Genomic DNA, 13158 nt, shown 5'->3' with positions numbered 1-13158 from the left:
TGAATAAAATATAAAAAAAAAGTAGTAAAAATTTGGATGTTTTAAATTTTTTTTGCTGTTCACTTGGGCTTTAGCTTTCATGATTTTTTTTTTTTTTGTGTTTATAATTGTGATGAATGATTTTTACTTTTTACTTTTTTATATTTTATTCATTTCTAATAGGGGGAACGACTTACACTTACTCAGAATTTGCTTTAAAGACAAATTGATACCCAAAAGATTTTGAAATGACAAATACCTGCTTTCCGTCCAAATCAGTTAGTAAATCTGTTAACTAAAATGGTATTATCGACATTCTATCATTTTTGTGGGGGTAATTTTGACTTTTTGTGTTTTAAGGTTTGTGCATAATAAAAAAATTTAAAAAAATTACATTAATAAAATATTAAAAAAATCTGCCCAAATCTCTTATCCTTCGTCTTCTTCTCCCCTTTCTCTTTCTCTTATCTTTCTCTGATTATCTCCCTTCTCCTTCTTCCCTTCATTCTCCCTCTTTTTCCTCCAGTCACTAGGCAAGAACCCGGCACCGGAATATGGCCAGATCGAAAGCCTCTCTCCTCTCTCTCTTCATGTCTTCATCTTCTTCATCTCTCTCATAAAAGGGCAAAAAAATGGGGTCTTTTGCAAAGCTGTCGCACTTCCCCACCCATTTTCCGGAAGCCCCATCACCGAAAACCTTTCCTCTCCCTGCCAATCGTCTTTTCGGTGTGCCCTCTCCAAAACCCCCATTTTCCCCGTCGTCGTTTGCTCACATTTCACCGCCTATTGAATTCCTAGGGATTTTGTTGTTTGTTGAATTGGGATTGATTGGTGTTTTTCGGAGTTTTTGATGAGAAATTGATGGTTGGAGATTAATTGGGAGTGTTTTTTTTTTGTGTTTTTGTTTGATTTTTGGGGATTTCTGATTGGGTTTTGGCATTGATGATTGATTTTCCAAGTTTTGGCACACCACTTGTTTGAGGTTTTTTTCTTTTTTTTTTTTGCCTTGCGTGTTTTGGTTCTTTTGAGTGTTTGAGAGTGATTCTTTGGGATTTTTTGCATTGAATCTTTTGGTGACTTGAGTGAGGTTTTTTTGGGGCTTTGGTCGTTTTTGCTGCTGGTTGTCCCGTGTTTCTAGCGAGAGATGAAGAAGATGAAGACAAGATTTTAATTAAAATTAATTATAAAAATAAAATAATTAAAATTGAGAAGAAATATTTTTATAAAATTAATATTAAAGAGAGAAATTGGGCAGAATGTTATGTTTTTTTGTTGGATATAAAATTACCATATTATCCTTTTTTAAACTAACTTTACTAACAGATTTGGACAGAAGGTAGGTAATTGACGTTTTCAAAAATTTTGGGTACTACATTGTCTTTATAGCAAACTATGGGTGGGTACATATCGCTTGGCCTTTCTAATAACATGTGAATAAGATAATAGGGGTCTAAATTGTTTGTATACCATAATACTGTAGCAGTTAAGGTTTTGACTTGGGAATAATGAGATGTAAGCTTTGGCATCTTTTACGACTAGAGGTGGGAATTTGGGCCCGAGCCCAAAAAACCCACCCAAAAAGCTGGGACCAAGGATCGGTCTTCCCAAGGACCAGTCCTATAGGGCTTAGGTTCGAACCTGAACTGGCCCAAAGGGGGAGGGACCGATCCTTGGGTTGATCCCTCCTCCAAGGCTTGAGCCCAAACCCTTCTCCCTTTTTCCAAAACCCTTGGTAAATATCAAAAACCCTTTGCTTTTTTAAATAGACAATAATAATAGGGGCTAAAATGATATTTTACAAAAAATAAATAAATTTGATTAGATCGTTGGCTGCACAAAGGTCAATTGACTGTTGACAGTCATGATGGTGGGAAAGTTTTTTTTTTTTTTACACTTCCCCCCAAACCTCAAGTACAAATAACCCTCCAAACCTCCATTTTCTTCACAACTCAACTCTCAATCTCTTTAATCCAATTCTCAAATTCTCTTCAATTCAATTTATATTTACATTTATTCATATTATTACTTATATTATTCAATTTCTTCAATTATTCATATTATTATTTATATTATTCAATTTCTTTCATTTTAATTATTTTTTATTTTATCATAAATTCATAATAGATTCCTGAAATTATGCATTTGGAGGATCATCCCCAAATGAATTTTACGTTCCATCCACCGAAGAAATGGAAGGGTTTGATCCATTTTTAACCTTTCCGGAGTAGAAATTTCCCATCCAGAAACGGCTAGGATTGCGTGCAGGCAAACACAAGCGAGCTGCGACACCACGGGCCTGACAAGACCGTCAAGGAGGGCCATGTCCGGGGTATGACAATACTTCACTTGATCAAAATGGGCAAAGCCAAATGGGAAGGGGGAAGAATCATGTAAGGTATGTAATTTTTGTGCAACCGTTATCAGTGCTGAGCACGGGACTTCGATGATGTGGAGGCAACTAGAAAAGAAGCACCCCCTAATTTATGGCATAGTTCGGAGGGTCCGATTCAACTTCAACCGCACCAGGTAGCAAATTCAAACTCAACTTAATTTAAATCCACAGTCCTCAACTCTCTCAACTTGGCAATACAATGCACTCAAAGCATGAGAGTCAATTGCATAATACATAGTTGCTATAGACTCTTCTCTTTCTTTATCTAAAAATCGTTTTTTTGTTGAATTGTTTAAAAACGTTTTTTGTCCAACATATAACTTTGTTAGTAGAAGTACATGTAGAAGGGACATATTAAATCTTTATAATAAAATAAGAGATCAACTTATAATAGAATTTGAAAATTTTAGGAATATATCTATTGCACTTACTTCAGACATATAGGCTGCTATATCAAAAACAAATTTTTTGAGTGTAACAATACATTACCTAGATCATAGTTAGCATTTGCAACAAAAATTGATTGGTTTTAAACAATTATATAAAAAACATAGTGGTGACACAATTTATTTTACAATTATTGAAGTTTTGCAAGAATATGTATTAACTGATAGAGGTGTAGCACTAACGCTTGATAATGCTGTTGCTAATACCACGACAATTTTTTTATTTGAAAATAGATTGGATCTGCGTGGTGAAGACAAATTTTTTCACTAGAGATGTGTTTGCCACATCATCAATTTGATTGTTAAAGCAGGTTTAGAAGCTATAAATTTGAGGATTGAAAGAGTGCACGCGACCATCAGATTCATTGTCGGAAGCAATACAAGATGGATAGAGTACGTAAAATATTATTGTCAAGAGGAGTCACTGATTCGACCAAAGAAGTTTTGTACGAACATGCATTTCCGTTGGAACTCCACGTACTTGATGTTGCAAAAAACTATGGCAACTGCAAGACAAATTACAGATTTCGTCAACCAGAAGAACTATCTAGACAAAGTTGTCAACAATTCGGATTGGATGGTTTGCTATGTTTTTCTTTAATTTCTTAAAGTTTTTTTACGATTCCACTAATACAATAAGTGGTATTTATTATCCTACTACTAATGTAGCGTTAGATATTTTACTTCAAATTTCTAAAACTTTTGCTAGACATAGATATGACAAAGATTTAGGCAAAGTTGTTCTAAGAATGGAAAAAAATACCAGAAATATTGGTTAAATATTCCATTCTTATATGGATTAGATCTTATTGTAGATCCTAGGTTTAAATTACACGTATTTAAATGTATAGTTACTAAGATAGACCAACATTTAGATTACGACTATAGTTCTTATTTGATAGACTTTAATAGAAAATTGAAAAGCCTTTTTTCTTTGTATGAGATTAGGTACAAAGGAACGGCCAGCGCCAACAAAGATGACTAGGAGCTTGATGAAGACATTTATCAACAAGGAATAGGATCGAGCATGTAGACATATATGGAACATGGCAGAAGTAGCATTTCCAACTCGTACAGACATGGACCAAATGAGTTGCATCGGTACCTACAAATGGACATGTGTTAAATGACAAAGAAGGAGAAACGTGAGATGGAGCTGCTTCAATGGTGGAGTCAAAATGCAAGTCGATTCCCCATTGTAGCCCAAATGACACGTAACATTTTATCTGTGCTAGTTTCGACAATTGCATCCGAGTCAACATTCTCAATTAATGGCCGCATTGTTAAAGAAAGAAATGTTCTTTAACTAATTAGATGGTTGTAGTCATAACATGTTTATGAGATCGGACTCATGTAGATAGAAGACTACAACAGCACCCTGAAGATCTCGAACTACTCGATCTCTTAAAAAACACATATTTGGACGATGTAAATATTAACGATGTAAATTAATTTAATAAAAATTTTTTATTTAATTGTTTATTTGTGAAGTGTGATTATGTGAATATTATATTTATGTTAAAATTAAATTATCTCTTTAAAGTTTAAATTAAAAACACCCTAAATTTAATAATTTATAACCAATTAACCATTTATTTATATTTAATTATTTATTTACTAATTAATTTAAAAAAAAAATCAAAACACCCCCTAACAAATTACATAAACCCCCTATATAATTTCGATTTGGCCAAAATATATAAAAAATTAGGAGGGACATAACTAATTTTCCAAGCTCATATGACCAGTCCTAGGACCGGTCCTATGGGCCTAGGACTAGTCCTAGGGACCAACCCGGGCCCTGATTATATCTCATGGGCCTGGGACGGTCCTAGGCCTATGAGATGTGGGCGTTGAAGGACCGATCCCATTTTGGGACCAGTCCTTCAAGGCCCAGGCTGGCCCGGGCCTTGCACAAGTCTATTTATGACTGTTTTATTTTTTATAATCCCCCTCGGCAATTTAAATTAAAATTTGTAAATTTCAATCAAAGCCTGTATCATATTTTTACAAGCGAAACNTTTTCGTTTTGCATAACATGAATTGCATCTGGAGTTGTTCGTAACTTCTTTCTTTGTTTGTTATTCAGAATTCAACGATTGTAAATAATGACGTTGTCAAGTCTATGATCCATTTGTTGTTAGAAGAAGACAAACCCCAGAAGTAATTTATCAGCACCAGGTATGCATTCAAGTCTTTATTTCAAATTTTAGCTAACATGCCAGAACTTATTAATGCAGCACATTATTCCCGTTCATGAGTTCATGACTGATTTTATTTCAGATTCACAGTAGTATGTTTTGTTTTTTAATTCACCTGTTAAAGTATTTCCCTTTGTAGATTACATTTAACTTGGTGATTGATGCAATATAAACTTGTTCACAGGCACGGCACAGGTTATCTATGTAAAATTTGCCGAAGTGATCACTGTAACCCCTTGTTGGGTATGCAGATGTAATGGGTATACTTACATTCTACAGCCGCTTTTTATCAAAGAGCCAACCTCTTCAAGTACACTCAAAGCACCGGCAGGAGAGATTTGGTAGCAGCTTTAACAAAATGCAAGATCTGGCTGGAATTATCCGTTTATTATGTGACACAAGGCTTCCAACTATAATACAAGGTTTTTATCTCTGTAAGCTGAGGATATTTTCTTATATGATTACAATTTTGTTGCACAGGCTGATGTGGATCTGGCCTTGATTTTTTAGAGAAACCCAAACATTATCCTGATTTTTGAGAGGAACCCACTTTTGTATGTTAGATTATATTGACAAACCCAAACACAACATGTAGCAAACATCAAAGGCCATTTAGCTGAACTTGGAGGAGAATTATGATAAACACGACTTGTAGAAATCAGCAATGAAAAATTGGTGAACTTGGAGGTTGTTCATAAGTGTATGCAGTTATTATTAAAGATCATCAATAGGGCCTTTTGAAAGATTAGTTATTTGAACATGCATACATAAGAGTACAGATGACAAATAACTCCACTACTTAACACCATGGTACAAAGACTAAATAATAAAATAACCCATCTACTAACATGAATATATAAGAGTATAAAGACTATACACACAAGTTCATTGTTCTAAAAACCGGATCGGAGGACAACCTGCTCTGTTGGTCAGGTCACTGTTCAACTGATCCAATCTGTTGGATTGTCGGTTGGATCGGTGACATCATCACACATCATGATGACGTCAGCACATTTTTAAGAAAAATTTTTTTTTTTTTTTAGATTTCTATTTTTTAATAAGACAATAACAATTTAATTACTGTCCAACATGATTCAAAGTTCAAATTCAATAACAATCTTAACAAAATTTAAGTATTTAACAACAATTCAAAGACTAAATCCAAACATAATGTTGTATTTACATATTAAATGACAAAATACATAATAATTAATAACAAAATATTTTATGCAAGTGTTTTTTCTTTGATCCGTCTCCATGTTGATTGAGCTTCACACACTATCATCAAAATTCATCACCATCATTATCATCATAACCATCACCTCTACTAGATTGTGAAGAAGACCCAGAGCCAGATGTTTCTATTGTCTATTTTTAATCTTTATTTACCTATCACACAAGAAAGAACAACAATTATCACTCAACCAATTGCAGGTTCACCGCTATGTAATCTCAAGATAAATGCAAAGACTAATGCACTTTAAAGGAAATATTGAATCTTGAATTCAAGCCCAAACAGAAGAGATAAATGAAACAAAAGAATCACATAATCATGTATTGTTAAATGGGGAAGTATACAACAGTTGCAAACAAAAGAATCACATTAATTTAGGTGTCACCTCTTTTGGTTCTTATCTCTGTTTTAAAAACCGGACCGGACCGGCTGGTCCAACCAGTTGGACCGTGACCCGGGGCCTTCTCCGGGTCGGCTCACTCTTTTTAACTATTTAAAGTTTAAAATATAACAAACACACCCCTGATTATTATCATCTGTCCCTGAAGGTTTCAAATCTAGCAAACACACCCTCTAGCCAAATGCAAATCGGCAATGATCTCCCCTTTTCCGGCGACCTTCCACCTTCCCGTACTGTCGAAAACCACCTTTTGAGTTCTGACTTTCTCCGGCGCTGTCACGCTTCATCTCCAGCCGTCGCGTGACATTTCGTCGTCCATTTTCGCCGCGAGATTTTTCTTCCATTTCCCGGTGTCGATCGGCCTTCTCCGGCATCGACAGGCTTCCTCAGCCACCGATCTACCTTCTCCCAAGCTCCCTTGCCGTCGTTCACGAAGATCTAGTCATCTCACCAAAAAAAGCAACCGCGACCAATGACTTTACCACTGATCTGCCATTTTCCGGTGATGCCTCTACTTGCTAGTTGCCGATTCGCCCTTCCCATCATCCGATCTACCCTCCCTGGTGTGTCGCCGCTGCTCTCCCAATCGATCGTCGATTTGCACTTGGCCAGGGTTGTGTTTGCTAGATTTCAAACCTTTAGGGTTTGATGGTAATTATTAGGGGTGTTTTTGTTAGATTTTAAACTTGTCAAACCATCGGTTCAACCAGCGGTCCAACCGATTGGACCGGTTGAACCGTGACCCGGCCATCAGAGCGGTTTGCCCTCCGGTCTGGTTTTTAAAACAATGGTTCTTATACAGAATCTATAACCTCATTTACTCTTTTGATAGAATAATATGACTAAGTCATGCTTGCTTTTCTAGAAGACTAAGCCAAAACATATCATCTTCTTTATTATTATTTTATTCCTTTATTTATATGTGTTCCCTCAAAACCATACATCATATCATCAAGTGCTTATATATATATGTTGAAAAAGAAGGAACACTCTCTCTATGCGATCTTGCCGTACACTGCAGCCAAGAACTAGAATACACAAACCTCAGCTACTTAATCTGGAAACCATAAATCATCAGAACAAAAGATATGAACATGATCAAGGCTCAAATGAACACAAAAACCAGATCTTGATCACAAAAATCACAGCTTTCTGACCAGACCAAGCACTGATCCAAAGCAACAACGTAAACCCAGATACATAAAGCAAGATCACAAGGTAAAAGAGTGAGAACCCATCAAGAAAAACACAAGAAAACTAAAAAAAAGGGTACCCGATTTCAAGGATCAAAACTGCAAGAGCCTTGCCTTTTCAATTTATTTGCTTTTCTAGTGAAAAAGAGAGCTCTTTGATAGCAAAATTGTATATAGGTTTCAGTAGAATAAAATACCATTTAGTCAATACAGAATTGACAAAATTGCTCATCCACAAATTATATAGCTAATTCACACCACTTTTCTGCCAATTTGAAACATAATCTTTCCTAAGATATAATAGTACACGTGAATTCAAAAAATACATGCACATACACATTGCTCTAGATAAAGTTTGCAACGAAATCATTATTGAAGCTGGATCGAGGAATGGAGTTGTCGTCAACGAATGGAGCTCTTGCCGTCGATTTCCAGCGAGGAACGGAGCTGTCATCGTTGATTTTTGACGAGAGAGGAAGACGTCGTCGATTTCCAGCGAGCGAGTTTGGTTGTGATTTGGTGAATGCCGAATGGTTGTGATTTCAGACTTAGGGAGTCGAGTTGATTGCGATTTGAGTGGGATTTCAGAGAGAAATGAAGTTGAGAAATTTTAGTGGAGAAACTGAGAAAGAGAAGAAGCTAAGAAACAGAGAAAGGAAATCAATGGAATGGGCTGCGATAGTGCGATTGCGTAGGGTTAGGGGTTTTTGAAATTAGACCGGTTTATCCACCAATCCGGTTAGACTGGCGGTTCATTGACTTTATCCAGGTTTTGACCGGGTTAAAGCGGTTTAATGCATAATGACGAGTTTAATGTTGACTCGAACCGGACACATGACCGATTCCCGGTCCAATCGGTTTGACCGACCGGTCCGATCCGATTTTTAAAATAGTGCACAAGTTTTAAGACTACACAAAAAAGGGGGATGGAATCTGAGATAATAAAATCAGTCTGTGGGAGAGTTTTAATTCAAGGTCCATCCGAGACAAGTTTATCCGAATACAACTTATAGAAATAGAATTTATAAAAATATATAACTTTTTAGAAAATTATAAGTTGTTTGGTAAGAAAAAATGTAAAAAAGTATTTTAGTATTAAATTACCAAAAAAAACTTTGTTATACAAGGTAAAATCTAATCAAATTTATAAAAAAAAAAAAAAAAAGCAGTACAAGAATATTTTTGAAATTCTAATACTTTAAATAAGCTAAAAATAACTTATGAAAGAAACCCAAATTTTGAGATAAAATAGTTTATTTAAAATCTCTTAAACATAAAAAGAGTTCTAAAAATATTTCAAACGTGTTTATTTCAAAATTGTTTGTAACTTTTTTTGTTGGGTGTAATGGTAATATTTTTATCCATAATTTACTTGGAGGACGCAACGGTGGGTTGCTACGGGATAGCTTCCCAGAGAAATAGCATGTAAGTTAGCTCGGACATCTCAGTTACTAAAAAAAAAAAAAAAAAAATGTTTGTAACTCTAAATAAGTTCTTTTAGTCCATAGATAAATTCAACCAAATACACTTTAAACTCTTTTAGTCGTTAGATAAACTCAACCCAACACGCTCTCGTGTATCAGTTATTACCACCATGACCCCGTATAAAAAATGAACCATTATATGATTTCCTCCCTCGTATTCAAATACAAATACACAAACTTGAAAGTTCTGATACTAATTAGTACTAGGTGTTTGTGCGTGTTGTGATTAGGGTTGAAAATCGAGTTGAGTTCGATCATAGTAGAACTCAACTCAATTTGTTCGCGAGTATTTCCAAACTCGATGGTCAAGTTGATAATTTTTAAAGTAATAGGGGTCATATGTAATTTCAAAGTTATAAAATTTGCAAATCCATCCCTATTAGATGAGCTTGAAATCGAATTCAAACTCGAACTCGATTAAAACTCGATTATACGAACTCAAATTCAAACTCGATTTCCAATTTCAAATACCGAGTTTGAGTTCGAACTTGATTTCTTAGGCTCAATCAAGCTCGAACTCGAACTCAATACTGTAGTGATTGAGTTGAGTTCGATTTACCAGATATTCGACTTGACTTAACTCGATTTCACCCCTAATTGTGATAACCTTGTTACAAAATTATAAAAGTTCTTATATATGTTTACATCTTGCAACATATGGGCTGTGCATAACTCAACGATATTAAACATATTTGAAGGATTTACTTGTTTATTTCAAGACTGTCCATTGCTCCAAAACTATTTTTCCTTCCATTAATTCAAATCATTTTATATAAAATAGTGGTACTATGAAGTACAAAAGTTACTAGAGTTTGTAAAGGAGATATCTCTTATAATACAGTTAAAGTGCTTATAATCCTTTGAGCTCTTTTTGGTTATTTTATTTAAGGACCAAATTTAATAAAAATTAATTGCTAATAAGAGTTTATAATTAGATAATAGGTGGGAGGCAATAACATCACTCGTAACAAAATTTAGAAAAATAATAAATACTTTCTGATTTTTTCCAAAAAATTACCTAATTTGTTTTTTTTTTTTTTTTTTTTTTTTTTTTGTAGAATTTAATTTTGAAAATAATATTGTGAAAGAATTATTTTTTTAGGTAAAAGGTAATTATATAAATGAATAAAAGAATACAACGTAAGAGGAATCAAGAAAAAACTGCACAAAGCCAGCACTAGAAAAAAAAAAAAAAAAAGGCCAAGTAACCCAAATGGAGCAAGAAAAAAAAACTGTACAAGCAACCAGCAACAACAGGACACCAGTTCCCCACTGCGCGAGCAACACAAACTGCAGAAAATACCCGCATCTGCACTCACATCAGCAAGCAAAAAAGAAAAACACCATGGCCAGCGGCCCAGCAACACCAGAAAACATGCCTACACCGGAAGAAAAAACCCTGTCCAATCTACAGGAATCAAGCTAAAATGATTTGTCAACATGCCCGTCTGCTGCCCCCCTTTTAAATCATCAATATCTCCGGGTCCACGGGAGCCGTTAATAGGAACGGAAGCGGGCATTAGGACTACTGCAGCCCCAATTACCACTAATCTGCAAAGCCAGTATCCTCCACAAGCACAGCAAAATAAAACTCACCCAAAACTCCACTGCAAACTCATTTGTCTCAGTATCCATAGATCACATAGAGTTAGATGTGGCAGCTATAATGCAGCTCATGGGTAAATCCCATTCCTCCATATCCTTGCGAACTGGAGCATTGTCTTTAAAGGAAAGACTGTAAAGTCGGAGTCTTACTGCTTCAACCATCTGTCTCTCCACAACATCTCGGTTCCGCCATTTGCCCTTGAAGAGCCTAAGGTTTCTTTCTTGCCATACAACATAGATGATAGCCCCGAGGATCAAGCACCTAATAACCATCCTAATATTTTTACCCTTGAATCGATCGCACACCATGAGATAATGTTGTCTCATCTAACTATAGGTACCCGAAACTTTCCCTTAGCCTGGGCTGAATTCCAAAGAGCATTAGTAAATCGACACACGAAGAAGAGGTGATCATGAGCGTCCATCGGGCCTTGACACAATACACATTCCAACCGAGTAGGTTCCGACCAGGCCCGTATCCTATCTTGGGTAAGCAATTTGTGCTTGATGGCTAACCACAAAATGGAAGAATGGCGAGGTATACAGAAATTTTATTATTTCGTCAAACCACCAAGCTCGGGCTAACGCGAGGATATAGCTTGACCCAGAATGAGCTCGGTAATAATGATTGATCGACCCAGCATAAGCTCGTCAAGCTGAAGCTCGACCCAGCATAAACTAGTGACGGACAGTTCAAGAAATCATTCAATAAATCTCCAGATTATTTCAGATCACAGATATTATGGGAATGACTAAATCAACCACGATCACTGCGCAATCACAGCGCCCAATCGCGAGAATATTGGAATCGCGATTCAAATCAATTGTAATCCCCTTAATTTTACTCTTTTCTTTGTACAAATTTTGTATATAAACCTCCTCAAACGATGAGGAAGGGATTACGAATTTCACATAAAAATTTTATTGTAAGCTCTCATAGCAAATACAAAAACAGTGGACATAGGCTTCAGAGTTAATTGTCGTGAAAAAATAATGAAAATATTTAAGATTGAAAAGAGTAAAAGTCTTACAAACAGGAAAAATTCATTAAGTAAAATGAAGCAAGTGTACATTCTATTTATATACAACTCAAGTGACAATCTGGCAATAGGTCACAAAAAACACAAATCTAAGAGCTCAAAAAATTTCAAACTAGATCTTCATTGAGCTTCAGTTACCAGAGTGATGAAGAACAGCAGCGTTTAAGTCTTGAAACGCAGAACTCTTGATGTTAAAACGTAGGAACTTTGGGTAAGACCAAAACGCTGAGTTTTGGTTTTGACAACTAACGGGCACACAACGATTTGTCAATCTCTGGTTAGTTTTGGTTGAAAGCAAGGAACAATGAAAAACAGTTGATGCTACAACGTATAATGAGTTTATCTTGCTTGTCTTTTTTTTTTTTTTTTTTTTTTTCTCTATTATAACAACTCATTGAAGATCATTGCTCCTTGCTTTCAACTGTTTTTCAAACACTTAGTTGAAATCCTAGTTCCTCTTCTAGCTTTTGCTTAACATGCCTCCTTAAGCTAAACTCCCTTCCTTCCATTTAACTTTTCTTCTTTTTCTTCTTGTATTTCATCAATATCCACCTGGAAAATGGACTGTGGTGATGTAATGGTTAGCTTGTCTCGCAATTCTTGGAACCTGGCAACTGACAGTGGCTTATTGAGTTCACTTGCTAGTAAATAGTGATACAAATCATAACAACCCAATTATAAGATTTTTCATTTCTTAGAGTAGTGATTTTTAAACCCCACATATTTTTTTACTTTTGTCAACTAACATTGGTTTTTTTTAGTTTCCCCAAGGCTTTTAGACTAATACCACCAGTCAAGAATTGAATTGTATGTAATGCACTAAAGAAGTCAAGGCTATTTTACAGTTCTCTAGAGAAGTTAATCACTTGAGAGACAAAGAAATCACTGGCACGCAAAGGAACCGAACTGAAAGGAAAGTCCAGATCATAAATTTAAAATAGCAAGTGGGGTTATAGATAAATTAGATGGGGTCTAAACATATTAGCCCATGTTGATGTAGCGATATTTTGCTGGAAATGCAACATAATTTCAGTTCGGAGTTTTAAAACTTTTGGCGCCAAAAATCCTCTGTTTTTGCATTGCAACCTGACGTGTGTGAGCTGCTGAAGTTGATATGTTTTGGTGATGTGTTTAGGTGTACTTAGCTGTGATTAAGACATGTATTAGTTGTAAGCTTTGGTTTA

This window comes from Pistacia vera, unplaced genomic scaffold, assembly GCF_008641045.1.
Source record: "Pistacia vera cultivar Batoury unplaced genomic scaffold, PisVer_v2 Contig47, whole genome shotgun sequence".
Classification (NCBI taxonomy): domain Eukaryota; kingdom Viridiplantae; phylum Streptophyta; class Magnoliopsida; order Sapindales; family Anacardiaceae; genus Pistacia; species Pistacia vera.
This window is presented reverse-complemented; position numbering follows the sequence as displayed.